The 15,356-nt window shown below is 42.8% G+C and overlaps 1 protein-coding gene across 1 annotated transcript in view; it reads right to left on the reverse strand.

Moving 5' to 3' along the window:
- Window positions 1-2,083, reverse strand: part of LOC106524869 (leucine-rich repeat-containing protein 17) — a 7,796-nt gene extending 5,713 nt beyond the window's left edge. The window contains exon 1 of the mRNA XM_014018870.1: window positions 2,059-2,083. The gene's annotated coding sequence lies outside the window, so the exon portion shown is untranslated. The remainder of the gene's footprint in view (window positions 1-2,058) is intronic.
- Window positions 2,084-15,356: the final 13,273 nt, after the last annotated feature.

Below are 15,356 nucleotides of genomic sequence, written 5' to 3' on the forward strand. Positions count from 1 at the left end.
TTTTTTTTCACATTTTGTCTCTCATAGTTGAGGTCTACCTATGATGTCAATTACAGGCCTCTCTCATCTTTTTAAGAGGGAGAACTTGCACAATTGGTGACTGACTAAATACTTATTTTCCCCACTGTATCAAAACTCAACTGAACGTGGAAATGTGTGCAGCCCTACGCCAACTCCAGGGCTGGCGTACGCACGTTTCTGTGGTTTTGGTTCCATTGGCGACACTTAGAGGTGATTCTGAGAAACTGTTCATAATGTGAAAATGATTATTGTTCACAGCAGACACACATGATTAACAATTATTACATCCACATGGACGCAGTTAAATAAAGGACGCGCAAACTTGAGCCAAAAATACATTTAACAGGAATGGATTCAGCCTTACTGGAGAATATAATAAATAGTGTAACACGCGGAGCTTTTATTTATAAACAGATAGAAATTTCTGATGACGAGTGGCTCATCGGCCGTTTTGAGGAAAATCATTTTTTAGTTTGGCACTGCTGTGCACTGGGAGCGCGACGCAGCGAGTAGCCGCATGCACGTGCAGCAGCAGCTGCAAAACTGAGGTTCCACAGGAGCTTTCCAGAGGGAGCTGGCAGACCGATTGGGACTCAGTCCAGTCCACCCAAAGCAGAGTCATGACCAATGGAATCGTCTCATCCATATCTAAAGGCTGAGTTATGGTCGCGCTCTGGATCACACGCACTCTCGCCGGCAGTGGAGATGTTTCATACTTGGCGTTTACGTTGTTATAGATTTCTCCAAAATGACATGTGGAAGTACACTTTATAACTTGTGAAAATGCTGTAAGTAGGAGAGCAAAAGCTTGACAAACAGAATGTGCACAAAGGCTGCGGTGCGCGCAGCGTTTGTGGGGACTCTCCAACATCATGTCACGTCATGTGAACTTGTTTCTTAATAGCAGCTATGAAATAAACTAAGATCTATGTTCTACCAAACATTTATGTTCCTCTGAATTTACAGTAATTATGGTAATAAACTTGTGCGCAAAGTTAATATTTTCAGACTCAGAATGGATAGATGCCGGTTGTGCAACACAGCAGCGTGCACACAATCACTCGTTCTTTGCGTGATAAACATATTTTATTCCTATTTTTACTTATGATATTTTTTCACACTCACATTATATTAAATTCATTATTTTTATGACATTAGAAATCATTTCTGATCGCGCAGGGATCCTTCAAACGTGTCCTTCACACATGCAGGAAGTAATTTGCATCTGTTTAACATATGTTCATGAAGGCATCAGGGGATGTGTCTTACATGTGCTCAGTTCCACGTTAATTGTGATGTACAAAAGCAATGTGCGTGGATTTCGGCGTACGCACAGTTTGATATATCTGGATTTTTTTGTGCGTTTTCTGGATTTGACCGTACGTCAGGTTTCAGTAAGAAAACCACGCAAGTCTTTGTACATGAGGCCCCTGTTCAATTGAAGGGATGAGAAAACTGTTGTGGGAGAATTGTAATAATTGAAAAGTTTCTAAAATATAAGTTTCTTATAATTTATTAACATAATAAAGGAATTGGGGCACCACCTGTCAAATTTAACAGGAAATTAATCTCATAATTTTACTCAATCTCATGTACTGAAGGACGGAGCGCTTTTCAGTTTTTGACGGTAAAACACGAATAAAAGATGCACAGACAAAGCATAAATTTCACAATATACCCTATATTGTGGATTCAGAGAGAAAAATTACATCACAAGTCGTGTATGGTAAGTAAAGACGTTTGCTATCACAACTGCTATGAATTTAAAATAACAAATGACATCACTTCAGCCAACCACTTCTTGTAATTTTACGCTACAGAATCATAACTCACTATTATCTATTCTAACAAAAGGGGTGAAAACTTCCCAGATTAATAAAAGAAAACGTTAATTCATTTATCAAGAGGGGACGTGAATTATAAGGGGAATCAACTTGCCAGCTCTTCTTTCAATCCAATCATAGCTACCCAGAACACTCTCTTTCATCACTACAGCTGAGCACCACCACCAAAGCATAGAAAGCTGTTCTTTCCTACCAATTCGATGCGAGCCAGTCAGTTCTGTCCCAGGGTACCAGGAGGTTCGAGTGATGATGAATCACCGGTGCCGCTCGGTCTCAAAGGGGGTCCCGTGTGGGTACAGCATGGACGCACCGAGACTGCCTGGGGTCGGCTTCAAGTTGGAGATGAGGAGGTCGGTTCGGGTCCTGTGTGGATTGAACTGAAGTTCTGGTCAGTTCAGTTTCCTGAACAAATCTTGTCCCTACACTACAAAAAGTAAAATAAAAAAATAAAAACTAAAGTTAAATGTCCCCGAAGGGAATGAAGAACCTGAAACTCCTGTCCTTTCTCTCTTGCTGCTTTTTTCAACTCTAACTTATAAAAAAATGTTGTCTCTTTTCCTGACTTTACAAACTTCTGATTGGCTGAGATAGTCACATGGTTTGTCTTTTGCTTCACTGCCATCATGGTTCATGCTGCTAAAATGATTAAACAACACAGATTGATGGGGTTACTTGTACAGTGATTAAATCAAGATATTATCACAGTGATTGAGTCATGATAGAAAAATACAATGTTTCTTTTTCTTCTCTCTTTTTTATCAGATGAACAAACAACATAAATTTACCCAGAAAAACATTTGTTCATGATGTGATTATGAGACCAGCCTTTTAGGGGCGCTCTAAGACCATAAATGAGATTGTGTGTTAGACATGTCTTTGAAGATTGTCTGTGGGCATTATCTCAGCAGGGAACATAGTCTGCTAGGGTCTAGTTGTGGATTGTAAACCCACTTCTGGAGACTTTCAGTCTGGCAAATGGTGGGTCCTTTGTGATAAACGGCCATTTTGAGCACTTGAAAGGGATCTCACAACAGGGCAATCAATTGAAGATTGCAAGTCCTGTTTATCTTAGCACTTGTAGATTGTGAAGAAAAAGGGGTTGAGGGCAGTGGAGGAAGCCATTGTTCTCTGTAGATATGGGAGGATGAGGAAGTATTGATTCAAGTTCTGGTGTGGAACTGTTCCTTACATTTCTGCTACAAATCCCCCCTTTGCAAATCACAACCTTGTCCATGGTCGTGAATTGCACACCTCAGCATAACGTGAAGAACCAGTTACACAGTCAGGGTGGTAGATCTTGATGTATTTCCATAGCGTTTTTCCAGGAAAGGTTCAAAAGGTAATCCAAGGATGATATATCCAAACAGAAACGGGAAATATATCCAAACAGGAACCACGAAGGTCAGGGACATCCAGATGGGGAGGTAGATCGTTTCTCTCATTAGGTGGTGAGGTAGATCTCTGAAGAATGAAGTTGAGAGGGTCCATCTCTGGTCGGACGAGGTTGCTCTCGGATGTGTGGAGTCAAGAAGGTCCATCTCTGGTCAGGTGAGGTAGCTTTCAGGGTTGAGGTAGGTTTGCTCTCTTATCTGGTGGTGTGCTCTCTAGATACGCTAAGTTATCAGGGGACCTACAGGGGTACTGATCTTAGTTAGGCTACAACTACTGTATGTAGGTTCACTATGGAAGTAACTTCAAAAAAAAACTTTTAATAAAATTGTTGACGACGTGTCGTCACTAATCTATGAATAAATGTAGAACATAAACTTATCAACGTGCTTCTGACACGTTCTACAGGATGGGACTCTAATTGTCATGGGGAAAACAAATGATGTAGTTTATGACATAACTAAAGGATGGGACTCTATTTGTTGTGGGAGACTAACAAATTCAAATTCAAGTGAGGTCAATGGCAAAATAAGCTAGTGACTTATTTTGAGGTGGGAACTCTAAGGATCTATGCTGAGTTCTACCGCTTCAGGGGGAAGTTTATATTTTTACCTATGAATCCACATCTTCATCCAGATCAAAGATGATAGGCCTCTGGATGGGTCTGCTATCTCTACTTTTAGCAAGACGATGGAAACGAGCGGTGAATTGGTCAAACTGCGCTTGCATGGACCGCTTGTGACGAAGATAGACGATTGTCACTACGGCGATAATCAGATATTCTAATTTTACAAGTGACAACATTAGGGTATCTATCCAGGACCAAGCGTAGGCAATAGGAGGAGTCGGCTTTTTGCTGTTAGACTCTAGGGCTTTTAGAAATTGTTTAATAGGTTCTACGTCGATGGTTTGAGAACCTTCGAACTGTATTTTCTGGAGAATTTGAGTCTCAAGTTGGAGTGTCATATTTTGGAAGTAGTCAGGAAATTCAAATTCAGCTTCATATTCATCTGGATTTAAATAATACAAGGCCACATCATCGATGTGGATGATTGCCCCCACAGGAATGGTGATCCACATAGTGGTGACAGGTAGATCAATAAGGCTTGAAGTGTCATGCAAGTCGTAGTTCATGATAGCGGTTTTAGCCGGGGTGTTAACGAGCCAGCAAGAGCCAACTACTTCGGCTTGTGTGTCAGTGACTTGGCGTCGAGGAGTTATAGTCATCGCGCATTTGGAATCTTTGTTTGCTGGTCTAAGGCCACAGATTCCAACGGTGTTATCGCGCACAAAAGGTTTGCTCGGACAGAGATAATGGATGTCATGGGTGAAGGTACACATACAGAGGTTAGGTGCTAAGTACAAATCTGGATTATCGTCATGATAAGCGACGACGGAGGGAGTGTTGATTTTGATATGGTTTTCACCATTCCAGTGTCCGATGTTTACGTCATCTTTCATACGGTAAACGTTTTCAGAGCGTATTACAGGGAGATTGATTAAGAAAGACATTTCACGTGCAGCGGGGTCGACGTGGAGAGGGACGGCGCTACTGAGAACATGAGCTAAGTGGGCCTGTAAGGGAGTTACTCTGTCGGCGGTGGTTGTTAGCAGGATATCTTGGACCATTTGTAATGATACAATGTAGGGAGGAATCTTACCGATTACTAAGGTGTCGACCAATGAACTGATCTCTCTCAGCAAATCAGTAAAAAGCATGGTTATCAACTGAGTGTGTGTGTAGTCTACTTGTATCACGGAGGTTAATTCAGTGACAGCTTTAGCTAATTTAGTCAACTCTGTGCTGTGGGTGTTAACAACAAGAACGGTATCTAGGACAGTTTTCCCAACTTGGGTAAGATGATTTTGTTGCTCATCCAGTTGTTGTTGAATCACAGGGATCTCGTTTTGGAGCTCAGCTACATGTCTTTTAATAGCAGCGATGTTAACGGCATTAACCGAGGAAATGCCTAAGCTGAACAATGAGCCAATGGCAGAGGCAGCAGTGAGGATTCCACCTATAAATCTCTTCTCTCTCCTGCCAGTACCACTTAGCTCTGATCTAGAGATGGTGAATTTCTGCAGCTGTTCCAGCATGTGTGTTATGTCTGCTTTAGCATGTTGGATAGCTTGGTGGTTCCAACTGTTACCAGCCCAGGATGCAAGCTTGATGGACGTGCTAGCATGTTGATGGCACAGGTTAAGTGGGTTGAAGCGGACGTACACCTTTTGGGCGTATAACCGGCAGTTGGTGATTAGTAGTCCAGGTTGTTCTCTTAATACAACTCCGGGGTCCTGGTTCGACCATGTCTGGTAGGGCGTTACCCATGAGTCCCAGAAGAAAGAAAGTCGTCAGTAGTGTCGTCATTTTCTAGAGAAAAACACAGAGGGTGACATTAGCTGTGTTTATTGCTCTTAGATTCAAATAGGATGACGAGGGGAGTTTTAGGGATAGTTCACCCTCATCAATTAGTAGTAGAGTGATTGATTAGTAGGACGTTGATTCACTCTAGTGGTCAAGCAAAAGTCGTCTGAATTAGCAGACTTGAAAAGTTCATTATAGCCTTACAGATTTTATAAGTTGGCTAGTTTGAAAGTAGGCCTTGGAGCATTAGTTGTTTATGCTAAGTTTACATTTATAGGGTTTCCTATTTCAGTCCTTTGAGATTTCTGGTTCTTTGACATTTTTGGTGAAGGCTCTATGTGGTTTGATTTGATTTCTGTGGACCCACTTAATGACAGATTCTTGTTGACCTTTACTGATTTTGATCTGGTACACGACTGGTGACAGCTTGTCTGTGATCAGGTGGGGTCCAGTCATTTTGGTTGTAGTTTGCGAGCACGTGTCCCAGTCTGAGCTGCGAACGTGTAGTACCACACCTTTTCACCTATTTGAAGTTCGTTGTAAGAAGCTTTCTGATCATAATAGGTTTTTCGTCCTTGAGCTGTGTGGTCAAGTTGTTGTCGTGCGAAAGTGAAAGTGTTTCTCAAGTGATTGTGCAAGTCTTCCATGTACTGGTGTGTCGTGTAAGCTGTGGCTACAGTCACTTCACCTGGCTTGTACAGTAGATGTAGAGGAAGAACCATCTGTCATCCCGTCATCATTTTCAAAAGGAGAGACACCGGTGGAACGATGTGGGGTCGCTCGGATGGCCATAAGGACTAGGGGTAGTTTAATGTCCCAGTCTTTGTGATTGGTAGACACGTACTTCTTTAGTACGCTGACCACCATTCTGTTGGCTCTTTCAACTTGGCCTGATGACTGAGGATGGCAACTGATGTGGAAGTTTGCTTTGACACCTAGCGTCTGCCACATCTCTTTCATCACTTCAGCAGTGAAGTGTGTTCCCCTATCCAAGTTGATTCTGATGGGGAGTCCAAACCTGGAGAACACATGGTTCATGGGCAGGTAGGCAGTGGTTTGAGCGGTGTCATTAGCAGCTGGYAGGCATTCAATCCATTTGGTGAATGCACAGGTCATGGTGAGGAAATATTTATTTCCTCTAGTTGATTTTGTGAGTGGTCCTACCCAGTTGATTTGCAGGTCAGACCAAGGGAAAGTGATTCCTCTAGTTTGTAGAGGTGCTCTGTGGATAGGTTTGACAGGTTGGAACTGGCAACAAACCAAACATCCTTTGATGTAGTCAGCCACATCTTTTTGCATTTTGGGCCAATAAGCAACTTGCTTTAGGGCTTTTGTCATTGCTTCGACTCCTTGGTGTCCTGATGTAGGAAGTTCATGGGCATGTACTAGCATCACCCGCTTTGTTCTAGAGGAACCACGAGGGTCATGGAGGAGGATCCTTTGGGAACAAACATTAGGATGCCCTTGAACATTTTGAAGTTGGACCATGCCTTGTAAAGTGGTTTTAGATCAGGGATGGATTGAAGGTCATCCTTGGAAGGGGCATTATTTTCAGGGTCAGCCAGGTAATGGATGACTCTGTTTATGGCTGGGTCTTGTGCTTGCAGTTCAATCAAGTTGTCGTCAGAGAACACAGGTTGAACTGAGATGGTGTTGAAGCAGTTTGTGGCTGAGTGCTAGGTCCGGCAATGGCTTGTGAGCGTGTTATTGCACAGATATCATGGGTGGGTGGGTGGGAAATTTTTGTTGGCAGGCAGATGGGGTCAAATGACCATGGAGTGCYGTTAATGGCTCCTCTTTTTGCCAATGAGTCTGCCAGMTCATTAAAGTGTTTGTCTTGGCCTGGCACACGTGAGTGGCCTCTGACCTTTTTCCAGTAAATCTGTAGGTTGTGTGAAGTCASGAGGTGATCACAAGCCATGAACAGGTCTTTGTGTTTTACTGGTTTGTTGCTGCAGTTGTGGAAGTCTTTTTGTTTCCACAATGCAAGGTGGCAAATGAARCTTAGTCTAGCATAGTTGGAGTCTGTGCAGATGACTAAGGTTTGAATGGAGTGTTTTACTGCTATTTGCAGTGTGAGCAGAATGTCAGCGATTTCAGCATATTGGGATGTTTGCGATCCTAAGCTGAAATTGAAAGTTTGTTGCTCTTCATCTGGGAGCAGAACGAGGCCAACACCTGCTTTGCATGTTGTGTCATGGTGGAAGGAACATCCATCTACATAGACAGTGGTCATATTTTGGCAAATGTTTTCATCAAAATAATGGTGGTTTGGATGTTCTACAATCGTGGTTGTTTCAACTGGGGTTTCAGTTATTGGCACAGCTTACGTGCATTGTTGGCAGGCTGCCAAGTCTGTGCCTAAAGGTGACTTTTTATTTTGGCCATAAAGGATTTGTAGGTCAAAACTTTGAAGGGCCATTAGCCAAGATGCAACACGAGCATTTGTTACCACACCATCTCGAATGCGCTGACTATTGAGGAAGTTTACTGGTTGGTGTTGGGTTTCAATGATGACCTTTTGGCCTCCTAGGTAGCTGGAGAAATGTTTCACTGCCCAAACTGTGGACAGGAGAGCTTTCTCACAGTCAGAGAACTTTAAATCTGGACCTGCTAGTGTCTTACTAGCGTAGGCTACAACACGTTTGTCGTGGTCGTGTATCTGGTACAGAAGAGCGCTTAAGCAGTGAGCTGAGAAGCCCACTTCAAGATGGAACTCTTTGCTGTGGTCTGGGTAGACCAGGCATGGGGTTGAGCATAGTTTGGCTTTGAAAGCATCCATAGCTAGTTGCTGTGTCTCAGTCCAAGTAAAGGGGATGTCCTTTTTAAGGAGTTCCGTTAGTGGTTTAGCCAGATCTGCGTAGTTTTCTATAAATTGTCGGGAGTAGTTACAAACTCCAAGGAAACTGCGCAGCTCTGTGAGGTTGGAGGGTGTTTTAATGGTAGTTATGCCCTGGGTTCTGCTTAGTTGAGGCTGTACGCCGTTAGGGCCGACTAGTAGACCAACATAGTCGACTTTAGTTTTGCACCATTGACATTTCAAATGTGAGATTTTGGCGCCAACCGATGTTAGTTGGTCAAGAATGTGTTCAATCTCAGCTAGATGAGAGTCTAAAGTAGGTTGTCGGATGAGGATGTCATCCACATAAATAAGGGTTCCCCTTTCATTTGCATCAGGGCAAGCCTTATTTAGGAAGATGTTGAACTCCACCAGAGAGTTGGCATAGCCAAAGGGGCACCTGGTAAAGGTGTACTGGCGGCTAGCGAAGGTGAAAGCTAGCTTGTGTTGGTCTGCTATGTGTACCGGAATTGTCCAGAACCCAGAGGCAACATCAAGTATTGAAAAGTAGTTTGCATCTCTTACCTTTGATAGTTCCTGTTGGAGTTGGGTCATTGGCCACCTGGATACCGGAACTTGTTGGTTCAGTTTCCTGTAGTCAATGGTGAGTCTCCATTTACCGTTTGGTTTCAAAACAGGCCATAAAGGAGCTGAGTAGGTRCTGTTACAGGGCCTTATTATGCCTTTGTCTAAGAGATTGTCAATGATTTCCTGGACCGGTTCATAAGCGGCCAAGGGGATTTTGTATTGCATGACGTAGGTAGGTGGTGAGTCAGGAGGAGTTGGGATGCGGACTGTATGGGTTGAGGTTAGTCCACAGTCCAGCGAGTCTATTGAAAATGAGTCTTTAAATTTTAAGAGGGTCTGACGAAGTTTTTCACTTTCTTCATCTGTTTCAAGTGCGTCTGCTTGAGCAACCACTTGGTCTATTTGGGATTCGACCGATACTGGTGTCGACTCAGGAGGAGGAGACTCTACAGTGTTGTCTGGAGTCTTGATTGGTTGACACACTGATAGAACATCGTACATCTGTTGCGTCAGTTTGTCTTTTTCTGTTAGGTCAACACATTGTACTGAGTCTTGGTTAAGGTGAATGGCTGGGAACAAGGCAACAATCTGAGAGAGTTTTGTGTACAAAACCTGTTCGGTTTGTTGGTCTGGAAGTAAGTTTTGAGGGAGCCCCCCTAGAAAGGGAATGGTCAGTTCAAAGTCGTGAAACTTGGTACTGATTAGCCAACCTAGTGGGGTGTTTTTAGGTATTAAGATCTCTTCTCCATTTGTATTACAAACTGGGAGGTTAGTGACTCTAGAGTCTAGGCTCAAAAGGGGCGTAGCGTCCAGTGAGAGTCCTAGCTCTATGAAAGTTGGAGATGGCTGAAGACATCTTGTGAGTGATTGAGGGTTTGGTCTGACAGGATGTGTATCCTGACAGGTTTGTTTTGAGTGTGTGGAGGTATTAAGATATTTTGGGTGTTGGCAATCTGACAGACTTCAGGGATTGTTTGTCCCGCCTTCAGGTTGCTTGCACTGGGAACGTCATAAGTTTGGTTGATGGCTGTTAAGGATCACTACATTTGGTTAACTGTGTCTACCTGTACAGCTAGTTTTACAAGTAGGTCACAACCTAAGTACATGGAATGAGGTAAGTTTGGGACCACAAGGAATGAGTGTGTTAGTTCTCTGCTGGTATGATGCTGTGTGATTTTGGGTCAGGTGGAAAACGGAACTTCTTCTGTATTAGTTGAAGTTCTGGGTAGCTTTGGGTCAGTGTATCGTACAGCTCTTGGCTGATTGCCGATTTGTCTGACCACAATGAAAGGAAAACGTCAGTCACATGGGTACTCTGCACCTTTGAGCCATCCATTACCTGTGGTAAGTAATGTTCTGTGGATGGTGAGGGCAAGAGTGTGCAGAGAAAGGTGTCACTCTTTGGTGAACTCAAGTTAATTGGTTGGGTCTCTTGGTCTGATGCAMTGTCTGATTGAGGTGTGGTGACAATATCAAGGGAGTTAGTCTTGGATGGTGTATGGGGTGCATTTTCATTTCTTTCTAGGGCAAAGCATTGTGCATCTGTTTCAGTGGGAAATGTTATTGAGAGGGGCTTTCTTACCTGGGCCCAAATTTTGCAATCGATCAAAGGCTGGAAGCAGTTCAGAAGATCCTGTCCGACGAGAAAGGGAATGGATTCAAAAGGAGACACGTACACTGGGTGTACGAGAGTCATGGGGCCTATCTGTAGTTCCACCAACGCAACTGAAGTGATGGTGGTGTCAGAAGGAGTATAAGGTTTGATTTCTAACACACAGGGTTGGAGAGATAATCTCCGGTTAGCACGGTAGGCTGCGGCTTGTAGCTTCTTCAACAAGCTGGAGGACATCAAAGTCACATCCTCGACTGTGTCGAGAAGAGTTTCATGGCTCAAAGTCCCTTCTAGGGTAAGTGACAGGTAGAGTTTCCGTGCGACTCCCTTTTCGGTTAGATCACATAGAAACTGTTGGACTGGTGGTTCCACTGGGAACTTAGGACTATCATTGATTGAGGTCGAGTCCTCTTGATCTGTTTGGACCACTAAGACTGCGCTGGGAGAGTTTGAGTCTTCTTCCAGTGGTTCTGTGTCAGGGGTAGCTGACATAGAGTTGTCGCTAGTGTCCGTAGAGTCTGAGGTGTCCTCAGTGTCAACCAATGGAGGTGTTAAGTCGGTGGTTTCTATTTCAAGAACCTGGTTAGAGTCTTCTTGAGGCTCAGGTTCAGGTTCTTTGGAGGAAATAGATAGAACATCTGCCTTTTTATTTTTTTCTTCTTTTTGAAATATTTTTCAATGGCTCTTTGAATTAAGTCATCAGAGACTGGATCCTGAGTTTTAGACTTTTCATCTTGGGGCTTAGGTGAATGTTTTCCTTTTTCAGGTAGATCATGGCGTTGGGGTGAGTGTTCAGACCCTCGCCATGGGCGTCGGTCCTGGTAGGACCTTTGAGGATAATCATGTTTTTCATATCCTTGTCTCTGGTTGGGAAAACGTCTGCATCCTTGGTAACCTCCTCTGTAACTTGACTTATGGGGAGGTCTACCTTGTCTAGAGTCTGGGTGTCTGTGTGAGTCTTTGCTCGGTGGGGATCTGTCGGGGCGGAACTGTGGTTTCCAGCCCGTCTTGGGTGAGGAAGAGGCCGATTTGACTCTGAGTCGGGTCTGGCTGTGGCTCCTTCCAGTTCTAATGCCACATCTCTCGTGTCTAGTGCTAGGACACGAGAGGGCCCGAAAAATGCATGCAAAAGCCTGGAGTAATATTTATTGGGATTTTCATTCAGCCCTTGTTTGACAGTCATGGCCAAAGTCAGTCCTGTCTGATGAGAAAAGTCTGAATTCTCCTGCTCAATGGCTACACATAAACAGTTCCATTCGGATTTTGTGAGAGGGGTCTGACGGTCAAGAAACTTACCAAACTCCCGGTTAGAGGTGAGATTCTTTAGGTAGATCTTGTCTTCGACTGTAGCTTCAGGGTAATCTCTGCTTAAAAAGAATTCCACGTCGTTTAAGAAAGCTCTGGTGTCATGTGACGTCCCAGGTGTCGGGTCAAAACGAGGGAAATTTAGGGCTATTTTGTGCAGATGGTGAGAAGTAGGTCTATGTGAAACGTAGGATCTCGGCTGATGAGGTGAGGAGTCTCATCCTCCTGCACCTATGGTGTCAGGGGTTTGAATGTGATGTCTCTGGTATCTTTCAGTTAGTGGCATGTACTCACCTGAACGTCCACCTATGGGGCCAAGAGGTTGAGTGTGACGTCTATGGTCTCCTCTCTTTGACGGCACGTACTCACCTGGGCGTTCACCTATTCCTTCTTGTCTATCATCTTGATCTGAAGAAGAGGATCCAGCTGCCAGGTTGGTGACTTGAGACGGTGGTCCTGTTCTGTGGCAAAGATCAAAGCTGGTAGTGGTGAGAGGTTTACTTGTCAAAGTTCTGATTTGGTCTTGGGCTTGGTCATGTTGTTGTACCAGCAAGTGGTATTTATGGTCAAGGTCAGATAGTTGTTGCTTCAAACTGCTAATTGTCCTTTGGTCAGCGTGTTGTTGTTCAGACAAAGTCTGGGCATGTCTTCCGGCTTTGTCAAGCTGTTCATAAAGGTTGGCGTTCAAGTTTGAAACGGTTTGGATACCTATTTGAAGATCTCTAAAGTCTACTCTCAGGCCTGTCAGTTCTTCATTTTGTTGGTCTAGCTCCGTTTGTACACGTTGATACTTTGTTTGAAGTTGCTGGTATTCATCAGTTGTTTTAATTGTGTTATGTTTTAGAGAAGCAAGTTCAATCTTTAGCTTGGCCATTTCTGAAGTTAATGTTTGCAACTCTTGTTTTCGGGATATTTCAGTGCAAAGTTGCGCGTTTTGATCTTTCTCTGCCTGTAACTGTACACCGTGGGTTTCATTTATGTTGGTTACAGCAAGTTTTGCAGTTATTAACTCTGTTTTTGTCTGATTTAGTTCAAACTGTAGTTGAGCTTTCTCCTGGTTTAAGGCTTCCATCTCATTCTGTTTCAGATGTAGGTGTGGCAGAAGTAGTTTACGTTCAGATCGTTCTGAATCTAGGTCCTGTTCAAATTGAGTTTGTTTGTCTTTCAGCGTGTCCAAGTTTTCTTCCTGTTTTTGAATCTTTATGCTTGCTTGCGATATTAGTTTGTCACCAATCTTCAAACAAGTTGCTAAGACACAAGCTAGGCTCACTAGCACTTTGTGGGATTCCTTATCTTTAAATTTAGAATCGAGGACTGCTGATATTAATTCCTCTGTTGTCTCATTCAGTACTCCTGTATCACTTGACAGAAGCTGTTCCAGATATCCAGGGAGTACTGAGGAGGTGAGTGTGATCAGGGCCTGTTCTAAATGTTCGAGTGTTTCAGAAGCCCCCTTTGTTTCAGGCTTGGTTAAGGAGGGTTCTGTTTTAGAGGCTGATTCAGCCATCTTGTTTGTTGTTTGACTTAAAGATAAGCTTCAACAGTTGGCTTTAAGTTCTGTACAAAAGGGTTAAATGTTTAAAAGTTAGGCTTGGTTGAACAATCAGATACTTTAGTTGAATGTGTGATGCTTAAGTTAACAATAAACTTATGTGAAAAGGAAGCTTGGTTGCTGTTAACTTATTACACTAAGTTTATTAAGTTTATGTCAATAAGCACAGGTGTTCAACTATGTATATTGCTTGTTAAGCCAGGGCCTTTTAAATGAAGTGAGAGTGGAATGAGAAAAATTTTTTTTTAAATGTTGTTAATTTATGTATTTACAACACATTAAAACAATCTTACAACTGTTTAAAGATCTTAATTGTATTGGAGAAGCTCTTAATTTTGTTTAATTTGAATTAAACAAAGATTTACTGATTTATTATTTTTGACAGAAATTTAATCCCATATACTACAGTGTTCTATTTGGCCCAACTGTAAGCCAACAACTACAGTGATTTTGCCTGTCCACCAGGTGGCGACGTCCCTCGAAAGGGGCTACGATTGCATGATGACATCACGACGTCGTCCGTGGGAAATGTAGTTTTTATGGCTGTCTTTCTGGTCAAAATGGCGGGTTTTTGTAGTCACCATAAAGCATGCACTGTGCCTTTAAGAAACCCAAAACATGCTTTTCACTCAGCAGTGAAGCGATTAAACTGGTTTCAATCTGAACAGAACACGGCAGCTTTACATTCACTTATAATAACACAGCTTTAAATCACAGCTTTAAAGATGAAAGCAGTAAAAACACAGCACAGCAGCAGAACTTCACCAGGCGTTTGCTCTGCCTGCAGTTAAATGGGCAGACGGGTCAGTTCACGCGGTGAAATCGCATTCAGCGCGTATTACAACCAGTCAGCACTTTAAACTCAGAAAGAGGTCTGTTCTGACTATTTTTTTTGGCAAAACTAGGCAAGGTCACAGCGGGTTGTGACTGCACATTCAGTTGCAAGCGGAATGTGCAGACGCACGGCCCAGCGCTTGGCTGATGGCACGCGTAAAACCTTTCCAAGTTTGGATCAGCTCCGTCAGAGTTAAATTTCACCTTACTTTTATTTTATAAAAAAATAAAATCTTCCGAACTCCGGATGATTAATCCGTGTTTAGAAAGTGGTGTAGCTCAGATTTTCTACATGCAATCACGGCTGTGAAAAAGATGCAGAGCTATGGTTGAGAAATAATTATTTTTTCAATTACAGTATCTGTCTCAAACCAGGTCGACTCTTAACAAGGCTTTAATAAGCTAAACAATAGAAGTACATGAGAAATGTTCATATCAAACGAAAATAAAACATTAAATTCTTTGTGTCCAAGTCGATTTCAAACCCTAGTCTCCCACTCTCTGGTCCAATACTTTAACCACTGTGCTATAGGAAGCTTGTTACTCAATGAGCTGCACATTGCACATGAAGACCGTGACAGCTTTTTATACGAAGGAACAGCTTCACCTGGGGTTTGCTAGGTAAGAGGCTGAACGCAGTGGGTTGTCGTACGGCTTGTGACATCACAAAATGTAAAAAACTTTTCATTAATATACATTAAAATATATTTACTTACAGTAAATATGCCCTTGGGTGCATTTCTTTTGGTCCTAGGACTGTTTTCTTAAGAAGTACACACCCAAAGTTGAGTAAAAAAACTTTTAAAAAGTGAATTTTGCGCAATAAGTCTGTTTTAAGTCTCTCCATTTAACCTATCCTATCCTATCACACATGTGAAACATGGACACCAACCTGGAGTTGAACCGGCTATCTTCCGATCACAAGCTTGGCTTCTCTACACCCTGCGCCACTACCCCCGTTTGTGACATTTGAGTTCAAAACTTTTTTGACTTCAACCAAAAACTTAGAAAGTCAACCAAAAACTTAGACAGTCAACCAAAAACTTAGAAAGTCAACCAAAAACTTA

The sequence above is a fragment of the Austrofundulus limnaeus genome, unplaced genomic scaffold (assembly GCF_001266775.1).
Source record: "Austrofundulus limnaeus strain Quisiro unplaced genomic scaffold, Austrofundulus_limnaeus-1.0 Scaffold204, whole genome shotgun sequence".
NCBI lineage: Eukaryota > Metazoa > Chordata > Actinopteri > Cyprinodontiformes > Rivulidae > Austrofundulus > Austrofundulus limnaeus.